Genomic DNA, 15,000 nt, shown 5'->3' with positions numbered 1-15,000 from the left:
ACCATTTTCTAAGCCCAGTATATTGAGAAAAGAAGTAAGTGAAGAAGAAGTGTGGAGTCGAAAGTGGTTCTCCAATTTCTCTCCACTTGCTAAAATTGCAAAGTCTCCATTATAGCATAGAAGATTGAGGGTTGAAGTCCCTTCAAGGTCGTTTTTGGCCAATGGTCACACAATCTGCTTTACATTCAGAGTGGAAAAAGGCTTTTCCAATACTCTTGTAGTCCTCACTTTCTCATTACTAATCATTAATAAAGTGGAGTACATACTGTAAACTCATTCAGGTTGCATCTTCAGTCTAACTACTTGTGCATTTTAGTGGCATTAAAAAGTGCTTCTATGCCGACGCACTGAATATGTAATAGGTTTGCAGAATTTTGACGTGACAGAATGGGTTTTTAGCTTAAGTGTGTGTAGAAGAACTGCAAGGTGTGTGCCTATGTGTGCATAGAGTGGTACATGTATAAAATCTGTATGATTTGGGCACTTAAAGTGCTGATTTTGCCTGCGAGTAAGAAAAGTACTACACAAAATGTATAAAGGATCGGCACATTGGCTGCCTTTGCTGATGCCCCCGTTGCCTAATTTGTAGTGCAATGGTTAAGTTGCAGAGTGTGGTTGAACTTGGTTAGGAGACTTAGTGCCTCTTTCCGTGTCCTACTGATGATAAGGATGGCTTGATACCATTTTCTAAGCCTAGTATATTGAGAAAAGAAGTAAGTGAAGAAGAAGTGTGGAGTCGAAAGTGGTTCTCCAATTTCTCTCCACTTGCTAAAATTGCAAAGTCTCCATTATAGCATAGAAGAGAGCGTTAAAGTCGGGGATGGAAGAGGATGAAAATGGGAAGTTTACTTATAGAGAGAAGTGAGAAAGGCCCTGTGGCACACACCGGTGTCTGACCATAGAATACATTTAAATAATGCCTCTAGAAAAGAGCTTTGCATGTGTACCTCAGTGGCCTAATGGATAAGGCACTGGCCTCCTAATCCAGGGATTGTGGGTTCAAGTCCCATCTGAGGTGATAACAAAAATCCTCCCTCTTTCTTTTCCAGAAAATTAGGTAGATTTATTACATGCTTACTCTCGGAAGTTTATGAGGGATTATGTACTTTGAAACTGTCCCATTTTACTTGTGTACACTTCACAGTCATGTTAGTGTTCTGAAACTGCAAAGTAGATTTTTAAATGCCTATTTTTGTGAGATGCATTTTCGACCGGCCAGAACATATTCTTTTGGAAAAAATGATTTGAATTGGATTGGTGTGAATCTTGTTTCTAGAGGTGGTGACAGGCTTTCAGCTACTTGAATAGGTCAAGCCAGGATTCATAAAACTTATACAACCTATGTGAGTGTGAAAAATTAGCATATGCAGGAAGGAGCAATTTGTACTACTTTCAAAACAGTTTCACTCCATGTCTGGAAACGTCCAGAGCTATGTAGAGCATACAAATGAGCTTTAAACTCATGAGGAAAGAGGTTTGTATGCAAAAAGGAAAACAAAAGCATATCGTACTCATAAAATTCTCAATATATAGATTCCAAAAAAGTGCTTCCAGCGAAAAGAGCTGAAAGAACACTATGGGATGTAAACCTGAATACCTTTCAATAATATGTTCTCCATCCATGCATACCACCTACATGATAAAAATCATCTTAGGTGAACGGATGACCGCGTGGCCTAATGGATAAGGCGTCTGACTTCGGATCAGGAGATTGAGGGTTCGAGTCCCTTCATGGTCGTTTTTGGCCAATGGTCACACAATCTGCTTTACATTCAGAGTGGAAAAAGTCTTTTCCAATACTCTTGTAGTCCTCACTTTCTCATTACTAATCATTAATAAAGTGGAGTACATACTGTAAACTCATTCAGGTTGCATCTTCAGTCTAACTACTTGTGCATTTTAGTGGCATTAAAAAGTGCTTCTATGCCGACGCACTGAATATGTAATAGGTTTGCAGAATTTTGACGTGACAGAATGGGTTTTTAGCTTAAGTGTGTGTAGAAGAACTGCAAGGTGTGTGCCTATGTGTGCATAGAGTGGTACATGTGTAAAATCTGTATGATTTGGGCAGTTAAAGTGCTGATTTTGCCTCCGAATAAGAAAAGTACTACACAAAATGTATAAAGGATCGGCACATTGGCTGCCTTTGCTGATGCCCCCGTTGCCTAATTTGTAGTGCAATGGTTAAGTTGCAGAGTGTGGTTGAACTTGGTTAGGAGACTTAGTGCCTCTTTCCGTGTCCTACTGATGATAAGGATGGCTTGATACCATTTTCTAAGCCCAGTATATTGAGAAAAGAAGTAAGTGAAGAAGAAGTGTGGAGTCGAAAGTGGTTCTCCAATTTCTCTCCACTTGCTAAAATTGCAAAGTCTCCATTATAGCATAGAAGAGAGCGTTAAAGTCGGGGATGGAAGAGGATGAAAATGGGAAGTTTACTTATAGAGAGAAGTGAGAAATGCCCTGTGTGCACACACCGGTGTCTGACCATAGAATACATTTAAATAATGCCTCTAGAAAAGAGCGATGCATGCGTGCCTCAGTGGCCTAATGGATAAGGCACTTGCCTCCTAAGCCAGGGATTGTGGGTTTGAGTCCCATCTGAGGTGATAACAAAAATCCTCCCTCTTTCTTCTCCAGAAAATTAGGTAGATTTATTACATGCTTCCGCTCAGAAGTTTATGAGGGATTAGGTACTTTGAAACTGTCCCGTTTTACTTGTGTACACTTCACAGTCATGTTAGTGTTCTGAAACTGCAAAGTAGATTTTTAAATGCCTATTTTTGTGAGATGCATTATCGACCGGCCAGAACATATTCCTTTGGAAAAAATGATATGAATTGGATTGGTGTGAATCTTGTTTCTAGAGGTGGTGACAGGCTTTCAGCTACTTGAATAGGTCAAGCCAGGATTCATAAAACTTATACAACCTATGTGAGTGTGAAAAATTTGCATATGCAGGAAGGAGCAATTTGTACTACTTTCAAAACAGTTTCACTCCACGTCTGGAAACGTCCAGAGCTATGTAGAGCATACAAATGAGCTTTAAACTCATGAGGAAAGAGGTTTGTATGCAAAAAGGAAAAATAAAGCATATCGTACTCATAAAATTCTCAATATATAGATTCCAAAAAAGTGCTTCCAGCTAAAAGAGCTGAAAGAACACTATGGGATGTAAACCTGAATACCTTTCAATAATATGTTCTCCATCCATGCATACCACCTACATGATAAAAATCATCTCAGGTGAACGGATGACCGCGTGGCCTAATGGATAAGGCGTCTGACTTCGGATCAGAAGATTGAGGGTTCGAGTCCCTTCGTGGTTGTTTTTGGCCAATGGTCACACAATCTGCGTTACATTCAGAGTGGAAAAAGTCTTTTCCAATACTCTTGTAGTCCTCACTTTCTCATTACTAATCATTAATAAAGTGGACTACATACTGTAAACTCATTCAGGTTGCATCTTCAGTCTAATTACTTGTGCATTTTAGTGGCATTAAAAAGTGCTTCTATGCCGACGCACTGAATATGTAATAGGTTTGCAGAATTTTGACGTGACAGAATGGGTTTTTAGCTTAAGTGTGTGTAGAAGAACTGCAAGGTGTGTGCCTATGTGTGCATAGAGTGCTACATGTGTAAAATCTGTATGATTTGGGCAGTTAAAGTGCTGATTTTGCCTCCGAGTAAGAAAAGTACTACACAAAATGTATAAAGGATCGGCACATTGGCTGCCTTTGCTGATGCCCCCGTTGCCTAATTTGTAGTGCAGTGGTTAAGTTGCAGAGTGTGGTTGAACTTGGTTAGGAGACTTAGTGCCTCTTTCCGTGTCCTACTGATGATAAGGATGGCTTGATACCATTTTCTAAGCCCAGTATATTGAGAAAAGAAGTAAGTGAAGAAGAAGTGTGGAGTCGAAAGTGGTTCTCCAATTTCTCTCCACTTGCTAAAATTGCAAAGTCTCCATTATAGCATAGAAGAGAGCGTTAAAGTCGGGGATGGAAGAGGATGAAAATGGGAAGTTTACTTATAGAGAGAAGTGAGAAATGCCCTGTGTGCACACACCGGTGTCTGACCATAAAATACATTTAAATAATGTCTCTAGAAAAGAGCTATGCATGTGTGCCTCAGTGGCCTAATGGATAAGGCATTGGCCTCCTAAGCCAGGGATTGTGGGTTTGAGTCCCATCTGAGGTGATAACAAAAATCCTCCCTCTATCTTTTCCAGAAAATTAGGTAGATTTATTACATGCTTCCTCTCAGACGTTTATGAGGGATTAGTTACTTTGAAACGGTCCCATTTTACTTGTGTACACTTCACAGTCATGTTAGTGTTCTGAAACTGCAAAGTATGTTTTTAAATGCCTATTTTTGTGAGATGCATTTTAGACCGGCCAGAACATATTCCTTTGGAAAAAATGATTTGAATTGGATTGGTGTGAATCTTGTTTCTAGAGGTGGTGACAGGCTTTCAGCTACTTGAATAGGTCAAGCCAGGATTCATAAAAACGTATACAACCTATGTGAGTGTGAAAAATTAACATATGCAGGAAGGAGCAATTTGTCCTACTTTCAAAACAGTTTCACTCCACGTCTGGAAACTTCCAGAGCTATGTAGAGAATACAAATGAGCTTTAAACTCATGAGGAAAGAGGTTTGTATGCAAAAAGGAAAACAAAAGCATATCGTACTCATAAAATACTCAATGTATAGATTCCAAAAAAGTGCTTCCAGCGAAAAGAGCTGAAAGAACACTATGGGATGTAAACCTGAATACCTTTCAATAATATGTTCTCCATCCATGCATACCACCTACATGATAAAAATCATCTCAGGTGGACGGATAACTGCGTGGCCTAATGGATAAGGCGTCTGACTTCGGATCAGAAGATTGAGGGTTCGAGTCCCTTCGTGGCCGTTTTTGGCCAATGGTCACACAATCTGCTTTACATTCAGAGTGGAAAAAGTATTTTCCAATACTCTTGTAGTCCTCACTTTCTCATTACTAATCATTAATAAAGTGGAGTACATACTGTAAACTCATTCAGGTTGCATCTTCAGTCTAACTACTTGTGCATTTTAGTGGCATTAAAATGTGCTTCTATGCCGACGCACTGAATATGTAATAGGTTTGCAGAATTTTGACGTGACAGAATGGGTTTTTAGCTTAAGTGTGTGTAGAAGAACTGCAAGGTGTGTGCCTATGTGTGCATAGAGTGCTACATGTGTAAAGTCTGTATGATTTGGGCAGTTAAAGTGCTGAATTTGCCTCCAAGTAATAAAAGTACTACAAAAAATGTATAAAGGATCGGCACATTGGCTGCCTTTGCTGATGCCCCCGTTGCCTAATTTGTAGTGCAATGGTTAAGTTGCAGAGTGTGGTTGAACTTGGTTAGGAGACTTGGTGCCTCTTTCCGTGTTCTGCTGATGATAAGGATGGCTTGATACCATTTTCTAAGCCCAGTATATTGAGAAAAGAAGTAAGTGAAGAAGAAGTGTGGAGTCGAAAGTGGTTCTCCAATTTCTCTCCACTTGCTAAAATTGCAAAGTCTCCATTATAGCATAGAAGAGAGCGTTAAAGTCGGGGATGGAAGAGGATGAAAATGGGAAGTTTACTTATAGAGAGAAGTGAGAAATTCCCTGTGTGCACACACCGGTGTCTGACCATAGAATACATTTGAATAATGTCTCTAGAAAAGAGCTGTGCATGTGTGCCTCAGTGGCCTAAAGGATAAGGCACAGGCCTCCTAAGCCAGGGATTGTGGGTTCGAGTCCCATCTGAGGTGATAACAAAAATCCTCCTTCTTTCTTTTCCAGAAAATTAGGTACATTTATTACATGCTTCCTCTCAGAAGTTTATGAGGGATTAGGTACTTTGAAACGGTCCCATTTTACTTGTGTACACTTCACAGTCATGTTAGTGTTCTGAAACTGCAAAGTAGATTTTTAAATGCCTATTTTTGTGAGATGCATTTTCGACCGGCCAGAACATATTCCTTTGGAAAAAATGATATGAATTGGATTGGTGTGAATCTTGTTTCTAGAGGTGGTGACAGGCTTTCAGCTACTTGAATAGGTCAAGCCAGGATTCATAAAACTTATACAACCTATGTGAGTGTGAAAAATTAGCATATGCAGGAAGGAGCAATTTGTACTACTTTCAAAACAGTTTCACTCCACGTCTGGAAACGTCCAGAGCTATGTAGAGCATACAAATGAGCTTTAAACTCATGAGGAAAGAGGTTTGTATGGAAAAAGGAAAACAAAAGCATATCGTACTCATAAAATTCTCAATATATAGATTCCAAAAAAGTGCTTCCAGCGAAAAGAGCTGAAAGAACACTATGGGATGTAAACCTGAATACCTTTCAATAATATGTTCTCCATCCATGCATACCACCTACATGATAAAAATCATCTCAGGTGAACGGATGACCGCGTGGCCTAATGGATAAGGCGTCTGACGTCGGAGCAGAAGATTGAGGGTTCGAGTCCCTTCGTGGTCGTATTTGGCCAATGGTCACACAATCTGCTTTACATTCAGAGTGGAAAAAGTCTTTTCCAATACTCTTGTAGTCCTCACTTTCTCATTACTAATCATTAATAAAGTGGAGTACATACTGTAAACTCATTCAGGTTGCATCTTCAGTCTAACTACTTGTGCATTTTAGTGGCATTAAAAAGTGCTTCTATGCCGACGCACTGAATATGTAATAGGTTTGCAGAATTTTGACGTGACAGAATGGGTTTTTAGCTTAAGTGTGTGTAGAAGAACTGCGCAGTGTGTGCCTATGTGTGCATAGAGTGCTACATGTGTAAAATCTGTATGATTTGGGCAGTTAAAGTGCTGATTTTGCCTCCGAGTAAGAAAAGTACTACACAAAATGTATAAAGGATCGGCACATTGGCTGCCTTTGCTGATGCCCCCGTTGCCTAATTTGTAGTGCAATGGTTAAGTTGCAGAGTGTGGTTGAACTTGGTTAAGAGACTTAGTGCCTCTTTCCGTGTCCTACTGATGATAAGGATGGCTTGATACCATTTTCTAAGCCCAGTATATTGAGAAAAGAAGTAAGTGAAGAAGAAGTGTGGAGTCGAAAGTGGTTCTCCAATTTCTCTCCACTTGCTAAAATTGCAAAGTCTCCATTATAGCATAGAAGAGAGCGTTAAAGTCGGGGATGGAAGAGGATGAAAATGGGAAGTTTACTTATAGAGAGAAGTGAGAAATGCCCTGTGTGCACACACCGGTGTCTGACCATAGAATACATTTAAATAATGCCTCTAGAAAAGAGGTATGCATGTGTGCCTCAGTGGCCTAATGGATAAGGTACTGGCCTCCTAAGCCAGGGATTGTGGGTTCGAGTCCCATCTGAGGTGATAACAAAAATCCTCCCTCTTTCTTTTCCAGAAAATTAGGTAGATTTATTACATGCTTCCTCTCAGAAGTTTATGAGGGATTAGGTACTTTGAAACTGTCCCGTTTTACTTGTGTACACTTCACAGTCATGTTAGTGTTCTGAAACTGCAAAGTAGATTTTTAAATGCCTATTTTTGTGAGATGCATTTTCGACCGGCCAGAACATATTCCTTTGGAAAAAATGATTTGAATTGGATTGGTGTGAATCTTGTTTCTAGAGGTGGTGACAGGCTTTCAGCTACTTGAATAGGTCAAGCCAGGATTCATAAAACGTATACAACCTATGTGAGTGTGAAAAATTAGCATATGCAGGAAGGAGCAATTTGTCCTACTTTCAAAACAGTTTCACTCCATGTCTGGAAACTTCCAGAGCTATGTAGAGAATACAAATGAGCTTTAAACGCATGAGGAAAGAGGTTTGTATGCAAAAAGGAAAACAAAAGCATATCGTACTCATAAAATACTCAATATATAGATTCCAAAAAAGTGCTTCCAGAGAAAAGAGCTGAAAGAACACTATGGGATGTAAACCTGAATACCTTTTTAATAATATGTTCTCCATCCATGCATACCACCTACATGATAAAAATCATCTCAGGTGAACGGATGACCTCGTGGCCTAATGGATAAGGCGTCTGACTTCGGATCAGAAGATTGAGGGTTCGAGTCCCTTTGTGGTCGTTTTTGGCCAATGGTCACACAATCTGCTTTACATTCAGAGTGGAAAAAGTCTTTTCCAATACTCTTGTAGTCCTCACTTTCTCATTACTAATCATTAATAAAGTGGAGTACATACTGTAAACTCATTCAGGTTGCATCTTCAGTCTAACTACTTGTGCATTTTAGTGGCATTAAAAAGTACTTCTATGCCGACGCACTGAATATGTAATAGGTTTGCAGAATTTTGACGTGACAGAATGGGTTTTTAGCTTAAGTGTGTGTAGAAGAACTGCAAGGTGTGTGCCTATGTGTGCATAGAGTGGTACATGTGTAAAGTCTGTATGATTTGGGCAGTTAAAGTGCTGATTTTGCCTCCGAGTAAGAAAAGTACTACAAAAAATGTATAAAGGATCGGCACATTGGCTGCCTTTGCTGATGCCCCCGTTGCCTAATTTGTAGTGCAATGGTTAAGTTGCAGAGTGTGGTTGAACTTGGTTAGGAGACTTGGTGCCTCTTTCCGTGTCCTGCTGATGATAAGGATGGCTTGATACCATTTTCTAAGCCCAGTATATTGAGAAAAGAAGTAAGTGAAGAAGAAGTGTGGAGTCGAAAGTGGTTCTCCAATTTCTCTCCACTTGCTAAAATTGCAAAGTCTCCATTATAGCATAGAAGAGAGCGTTAAAGTCGGGGATGGAAGAGGATGAAAATGGGAAGTTTACTTATAGAGAGAAGTGAGAAATGCCCTGTGTGCACACACCGGTGTCTGACCATAAAATACATTTAAATAATGTCTCTAGAAAAGAGCTATGCATGTGTGCCTCAGTGGCCTAATGGATAAGGCATTGTCCTCCTAAGCCAGGGATTGTGGGTTTGAGTCCCATCTGAGGTGATAACAAAAATCCTCCCTCTATCTTTTCCAGAAAATTAGGTAGATTTATTACATGCTTCCTCTCAGACGTTTATGAGGGATTAGTTACTTTGAAACGGTCCCATTTTACTTGTGTACACTTCACAGTCATGTTAGTGTTCTGAAACTGCAAAGTATGTTTTTAAATGCCTATTTTTGTGAGATGCATTTTCGACCGGCCAGAACATATTCCTTTGGAAAAAATGATTTGAATTGGATTGGTGTGAATCTTGTTTCTAGAGGTGGTGACAGGCTTTCAGCTACTTGAATAGGTCAAGCCAGGATTCATAAAAACGTATACAACCTATGTGAGTGTGAAAAATTAACATATGCAGGAAGGAGCAATTTGTCCTACTTTCAAAACAGTTTCACTCCACGTCTGGAAACTTCCAGAGCTATGTAGAGAATACAAATGAGCTTTAAACTCATGAGGAAAGAGGTTTGTATGCAAAAAGGAAAACAAAAGCATATCGTACTCATAAAATACTCAATGTATAGATTCCAAAAAAGTGCTTCCAGCGAAAAGAGCTGAAAGAACACTATGGGATGTAAACCTGAATACCTTTCAATAATATGTTCACCATCCATGCATACCACCTACATGATAAAAATCATCTCAGGTGGACGGATAACTGCGTGGCCTAATGGATAAGGCGTCTGACTTCGGATCAGAAGATTGAGGGTTCGAGTCCCTTCGTGGCCGTTTTTGGCCAATGGTCACACAATCTGCTTTACATTCAGAGTGGAAAAAGTATTTTCCAATACTCTTGTAGTCCTCACTTTCTCATTACTAATCATGAATACAGTGGAGTACATACTGTAAACTCATTCAGGTTGCATCTTCAGTCTAACTACTTGTGCATTTTAGTGGCATTGAAAAGTGCTTCTATGCCGACGCACTGAATATGTAATAGGTTTGCAGAATTTTGACGTGACAGAATGGGTTTTTAGCTTAAGTGTGTGTAGAAGAACTGCAAGGTGTGTGCCTATGTGTGCATAGAGTGCTACATGTGTAAAGTCTGTATGATTTGGGCAGTTAAAGTGCTGAATTTGCCTCCGAGTAATAAAAGTACTACAAAAAATGTATAAAGGATCGGCACATTGGCTGCCTTTGCTGATGCCCCCGTTGCCTAATTTGTAGTGCAATGGTTAAGTTGCAGAGTGTGGTTGAACTTGGTTAGGAGACTTGGTGCCTCTTTCCGTGTTCTGCTGATGATAAGGATGGCTTGATACCATTTTCTAAGCCCAGTATATTGAGAAAAGAAGTAAGTGAAGAAGAAGTGTGGAGTCGAAAGTGGTTCTCCAATTTCTCTCCACTTGCTAAAATTGCAAAGTCTCCATTATAGCATAGAAGAGAGCGTTAAAGTCGGGGATGGAAGAGGATGAAAATGGGAAGTTTACTTATAGAGAGAAGTGAGAAATGCCCTGTGTGCACACACCGGTGTCTGACCATAGAATACATTTGAATAATGTCTCTAGAAAAGAGCTATGCATGTGTGCCTCAGTGGCCTAAAGGATAAGGCACAGGCATCCTAAGCCAGGGATTGTGGGTTCGAGTCCCATCTGAGGTGATAACAAAAATCCTCCCTCTTTCTTTTCCAGAAAATTAGGTAGATTTATTACATGCTTCCTCTCAGAAGTTTATGAGGGATTAGGTACTTTGAAACGGTCCCATTTTACTTGTGTACACTTCACAGTCATGTTAGTGTTCTGAAACTGCAAAGTAGATTTTTAAATGCCTATTTTTGTGAGATGCATTTTCGACCGGCCAGAACATATTCCTTTGGAAAAAATGATATGAATTGGATTGGTGTGAATCTTGTTTCTAGAGGTGGTGACAGGCTTTCAGCTACTTGAATAGGTCAAGCCAGGATTCATAAAACTTATACAACCTATGTGAGTGTGAAAAATTAGCATATGCAGGAAGGAGCAATTTGTACTACTTTCAAAACAGTTTCACTCCACGTCTGGAAACGTCCAGAGCTATGTAGAGCATACAAATGAGCTTTAAACTCATGAGGAAAGAGGTTTGTATGGAAAAAGGAAAACAAAAGCATATCGTACTCATAAAATTCTCAATATATAGATTCCAAAAAAGTGCTTCCAGCGAAAAGAGCTGAAAGAACACTATGGGATGTAAACCTGAATACCTTTCAATAATATGTTCTCCATCCATGCATACCACCTACATGATAAAAATCATCTCAGGTGAACGGATGACCGCGTGGCCTAATGGATAAGGCGTCTGACGTCGGATCAGAAGATTGAGGGTTCGAGTCCTTTCGTGGTCGTATTTGGCCAATGGTCACACAATCTGCTTTACATTCAGAGTGGAAAAAGTCTTTTCCAATACTCTTGTAGTCCTCACTTTCTCATTACTAATCATTAATAAAGTGGAGTACATACTGTAAACTCATTCAGGTTGCATCTTCAGTCTAACTACTTGTGCATTTTAGTGGCATTAAAAAGTGCTTCTATGCCGACGCACTGAATATGTAATAGGTTTGCAGAATTTTGACGTGACAGAATGGGTTTTTAGCTTAAGTGTGTGTAGAAGAACTGCAAGGTGTGTGCCTATGTGTGCATAGAGTGGTACATGTGTAAAGTCTGTATGATTTGGGCAGTTAAAGTGCTGATTTTGCCTCCGAGTAAGAAAAGTACTACAAAAAATGTATAAAGGATCGGCACATTGGCTGCCTTTGCTGATGCCCCCGTTGCCTAATTTGTAGTGCAATGGTTAAGTTGCAGAGTGTGGTTGAACTTGGTTAGGAGACTTGGTGCCTCTTTCCGTGTCCTGCTGATGATAAGGATGGCTTGATACCATTTTCTAAGCCCAGTATATTGAGAAAAGAAGTAAGTGAAGAAGAAGTGTGGAGTCGAAAGTGGTTCTCCAATTTCTCTCCACTTGCTAAAATTGCAAAGTCTCCATTATAGCATAGAAGAGAGCGTTAAAGTCGGGGATGGAAGAGGATGAAAATGGGAAGTTTACTTATAGAGAGAAGTGAGAAATGCCCTGTGTGCACACACCGGTGTCTGACCATAGAATACATTTAAATAATGACTCTAGAAAAGAGGTATGCATGTGTGCCTCAGTGGCCTAATGGATAAGGTACTGGCCTCCTAAGCCAGGGATTGTGGGTTCGAGTCCCATCTGAGGTGATAACAAAAATCCTCCCTCTTTCTTTTCCAGAAAATTAGGTAGATTTATTACATGCTTCCTCTCAGAAGTTTATGAGGGATTAGGTACTTTGAAACTGTCCCGTTTTACTTGTGTACACTTCACAGTCATGTTAGTGTTCTGAAACTGCAAAGTAGATTTTTAAATGCCTATTTTTGTGAGATGCATTTTCGACCGGCCAGAAGATATTCCTTTGGAAAAAATGATTTGAATTGGATTGGTGTGAATCTTGTTTCTAGAGGTGGTGACAGGCTTTCAGCTACTTGAATAGGTCAAGCCAGGATTCATAAAATGTATACAACCTATGTGAGTGTGAAAAATTAGCATATGCAGGAAGGAGCAATTTGTCCTACTTTCAAAACAGTTTCACTCCATGTCTGGAAACTTCCAGAGCTATGTAGAGAATACAAATGAGCTTTAAACGCATGAGGAAAGAGGTTTGTATGCAAAAAGGAAAACAAAAGCATATCGTACTCATAAAATACTCAATATATAGATTCCAAAAAAGTGCTTCCAGAGAAAAGAGCTGAAAGAACACTATGGGATGTAAACCTGAATACCTTTTTAATAATATGTTCTCCATCCATGCATACCACCTACATGATAAAAATCATCTCAGGTGAACGGATGACCTCGTGGCCTAATGGATAAGGCGTCTGACTTCGGATCAGAAGATTGAGGGTTCGAGTCCCTTTGTGGTCGTTTTTGGCCAATGGTCACACAATCTGCTTTACATTCAGAGTGGAAAAAGTCTTTTCCAATACTCTTGTAGTCCTCACTTTCTCATTACTAATCATTAATAAAGTGGAGTACATACTGTAAACTCATTCAGGTTGCATCTTCAGTCTAACTACTTGTGCATTTTAGTGGCATTAAAAAGTGCTTCTATGCCGACGCACTGAATATGTAATAGGTTTGCAGAATTTTGACGTGACAGAATGGGTTTTTAGCTTAAGTGTGTGTAGAAGAACTGCAAGGTGTGTGCCTATGTGTGCATAGAGTGGTACATGTGTAAAGTCTGTATGATTTGGGCAGTTAAAGTGCTGATTTTGCCTCCGAGTAAGAAAAGTACTACAAAAAATGTATAAAGGATCGGCACATTGGCTGCCTTTGCTGATGCCCCCGTTGCCTAATTTGTAGTGCAATGGTTAAGTTGCAGAGTGTGGTTGAACTTGGTTAGGAGACTTGGTGCCTCTTTCCGTGTCCTGCTGATGATAAGGATGGCTTGATACCATTTTCTAAGCCCAGTATATTGAGAAAAGAAGTAAGTGAAGAAGAAGTGTGGAGTCAAAAGTGGTTCTCCAATTTCTCTCCACTTGCTAAAATTGCAAAGTCTCCATTATAGCATAGAAGAGAGCGTTAAAGTCGGGGATGGAAGAGGATGAAAATGGGAAGTTTACTTATAGAGAGAAGTGAGAAATGCCCTGTGTGCACACACCGGTGTCTGACCATAAAATACATTTAAATAATGTCTCTAGAAAAGAGCTATGCATGTGTGCCTCAGTGGCCTAATGGATAAGGCATTGTCCTCCTAAGCCATGGATTGTGGGTTTGAGTCCCATCTGAGGTGATAACAAAAATCCTCCCTCTATCTTTTCCAGAAAATTAGGTAGATTTATTACATGCTTCCTCTCAGACGTTTATGAGGGATTAGTTACTTTGAAACGGTCCCATTTTACTTGTGTACACTTCAAAGTCATGTTAGTGTTCTGAAACTGCAAAGTATGTTTTTAAATGCCTATTTTTGTGAGATGCATTTTCGACCGGCCAGAACATATTCCTTTGGAAAAAATGATTTGAATTGGATTGGTGTGAATCTTGTTTCTAGAGGTGGTGACAGGCTTTCAGCTACTTGAATAGGTCAAGCCAGGATTCATAAAAACGTATACAACCTATGTGAGTGTGAAAAATTAACATATGCAGGAAGGAGCAATTTGTCCTACTTTCAAAACAGTTTCACTCCACGTCTGGAAACTTCCAGAGCTATGTAGAGAATACAAATGAGCTTTAAACTCATGAGGAAAGAGGTTTGTATGCAAAAAGGAAAACAAAAGCATATCGTACTCATAAAATACTCAATGTATAGATTCCAAAAAAGTGCTTCCAGCGAAAAGAGCTGAAAGAACACTATGGGATGTAAACCTGAATACCTTTCAATAATATGTTCTCCATCCATGCATACCACCTACATGATAAAAATCATCTCAGGTGGACGGATAACTGCGTGGCCTAATGGATAAGGCGTCTGACTTCGGATCAGAAGATTGAGGGTTCGAGTCCCTTCGTGGCCGTTTTTGGCCAATGGTCACACAATCTGCTTTACATTCAGAGTGGAAAAAGTATTTTCCAATACTCTTGTAGTCCTCACTTTCTCATTACTAATCATTAATACAGTGGAGTACATACTGTAAACTCATTCAGGTTGCATCTTCAGTCTAACTACTTGTGCATTTTAGTGGCATTAAAAAGTGCTTCTATGCCGACGCACTGAATATGTAATAGGTTTGCAGAATTTTGACGTGACAGAATGGGTTTTTAGCTGAAGTGTGTGTAGAAGAACTGCAAGGTGTGTGCCTATGTGTGCATAGAGTGCTACATGTGTAAAGTCTGTATGATTTGGGCAGTTAAAGTGCTGATTTTGCCTCCGAGTAAGAAAAGTACTACAAAAAATGTATAAAGGATCGGCACATTGGCTGCCTTTGCTGATGCCCCCGTTGCCTAATTTGTAGTGCAATGGTTAAGTTGCAGAGTGTGGTTGAACTTGGTTAGGAGACTTAGTGCCTCTTTCCGTGTCCTACTGATGATAAGGATGGCTTGATACCATTTTCTAAGCCCAGTATATTG

General features: G+C 39.7%; 3 non-coding genes across 3 annotated transcripts; all 3 read left to right on the top strand.

Annotated features, from left to right (window-relative positions):
* Window positions 1–3,253: 3,253 nt before the first annotated feature.
* On the top strand, window positions 3,254–3,326 carry TRNAR-UCG (transfer RNA arginine (anticodon UCG)). The gene has a single exon. It is a non-coding gene; the product is annotated as a tRNA-Arg (tRNA).
* A 3,972-nt stretch (window positions 3,327–7,298) lies between these two features.
* TRNAR-CCU (transfer RNA arginine (anticodon CCU)) lies at window positions 7,299–7,371 on the top strand. The gene has a single exon. It is a non-coding gene; the product is annotated as a tRNA-Arg (tRNA).
* A 4,693-nt stretch (window positions 7,372–12,064) lies between these two features.
* TRNAR-CCU (transfer RNA arginine (anticodon CCU)) lies at window positions 12,065–12,137 on the top strand. Its single transcript has one exon. It is a non-coding gene; the product is annotated as a tRNA-Arg (tRNA).
* The last annotated feature ends 2,863 nt before the right edge of the window (window positions 12,138–15,000 follow it).

The sequence above is a fragment of the Triturus cristatus genome, chromosome 4_1 (assembly GCF_964204655.1).
Source record: "Triturus cristatus chromosome 4_1, aTriCri1.1, whole genome shotgun sequence".
Taxonomy (NCBI): Eukaryota; Metazoa; Chordata; class Amphibia; order Caudata; family Salamandridae; genus Triturus; species Triturus cristatus.
This window is presented reverse-complemented; position numbering and strand designations above follow the sequence as displayed.